Source organism: Neophocaena asiaeorientalis, unplaced genomic scaffold, assembly GCF_003031525.2.
Source record: "Neophocaena asiaeorientalis asiaeorientalis breed wild unplaced genomic scaffold, Neophocaena_asiaeorientalis_V1.1 scaffold82, whole genome shotgun sequence".
In the NCBI taxonomy this organism is placed as follows: Eukaryota; Metazoa; Chordata; class Mammalia; order Artiodactyla; family Phocoenidae; genus Neophocaena; species Neophocaena asiaeorientalis.
Window position 1 is genome coordinate 12,379,656 of NW_020173068.1, and position 1,392 is coordinate 12,381,047.

At 44.8% G+C, this 1,392-nt stretch overlaps 1 protein-coding gene across 1 annotated transcript in view; it reads right to left on the minus strand.

Moving 5' to 3' along the window:
- CHD6 (chromodomain helicase DNA binding protein 6) overlaps window positions 1-1,392 on the minus strand; it is a 208,879-nt gene that overhangs the window by 207,110 nt on the left and 377 nt on the right. The window lies entirely within an intron of this gene.

Genomic DNA, 1,392 nt, shown 5'->3' on the forward strand with positions numbered 1-1,392 from the left:
GGGGAAAAACCAAAAATAAAAAAAAAAAAAAAAAAAAAAGGGGGGGGGGATTGTAAAGGTTAGCTTTTAATAGTCCATTAATCAAGAAAAAAGCTTAAATAATTCATCTAGGAAATCTGCCCTGGGACAGAAAAGACGTCCAAAATTAACCTTTTTACAACTCCACATTTTCCCAGGCCTTTTGTTACAGTCATGCATTGCTTATATGAAACCACCTGTTCTGGTTGGCATAAACCCTTTTACTTGACATTTCACGCCTAATCATTTTATCACACATGGATCTCAAACCTTCTCTCTATTCCCAGAGAGCCACAAAGTTTAGAAAAACTATCTCCCTGAGGTTGCCAACCTGATCTTCCAATTTGGAATACCAACAGATTCTCCTGTGCCATGCACAGTCGACGGGTACAAATCCCCAGTAAGAAAGAGAGCTCATAATTAGCCCTGGGAACACAACACTGTGGCCCTTGTCTGGACTCTTCTAGGGGTCACAAGCATATCCCCTTAAAGTACGTCGAAATTTGGAGCCTACTGGGATGGTATTCCTATAAGCCATTTGCGAAACAATAGTCGAATCTCAGGCAATACTGCAGACACTCTAAAAATTGTAAAAAATGTTAAATGGGTATTTTCTCCGTCCATGGATCTGCTACACCAGAAATGAGCAGTGTGGAGAATAACGTGCACACACATTCCCAAAGATGCCTGGAGATGCCAAGGATTCACTAGAAACCTTGGCCGGACTACTAATGGTCCATAAACCCTAATTTGGAGATCACGGGCCTACAGGTTCAAAATTGAATTATACTGCCTTATTAGATCACACACTACCGAAACCACAGTCACATCAATCATAACTGGAACTAGGAACACTTTAGGTACACAAATATGAGTCTGCTTATGCATTTTTAATTGGATCAAATAAAACAAGCTGCAAACAAACTCAAATTTCAATTATCTCACTAGTGAGGGGATTTCCTAACAGCGTCTTTTTAAAAACCAAGTAGCTGCCAACCCTCTACACATCTGACAGGCATAGCTCTGGAAATTTGGGGAAGACTCCGTTACTTCTCAACAGCGAAGGAAATAAATACCCTGAAGGGGACAGATTCCGTTTTTGTTTTTGTTTTTTAAAGCTCAAACATGCAATCTAATAATGCACAAAACTTGGCTGCGGGGTTGCTGGACATCTCCAGGGTTCCAATTCTCGGGGCGAGTGCGCGCTAGTGCGTAAGAAGGGGGCGGAGGGGGTGCGCGCTCGGAGGACGCGCCGGGGCCCCCGCCCCCTCCCGGAGCAGCAGCCTGGCACCAGCCCACCCTCCTCCACCCCTGCAAAGAGACGCAGGACGCCAATAGAGCAACTTCTCCGCGGGGGCGGCGGCGCGAATAGCG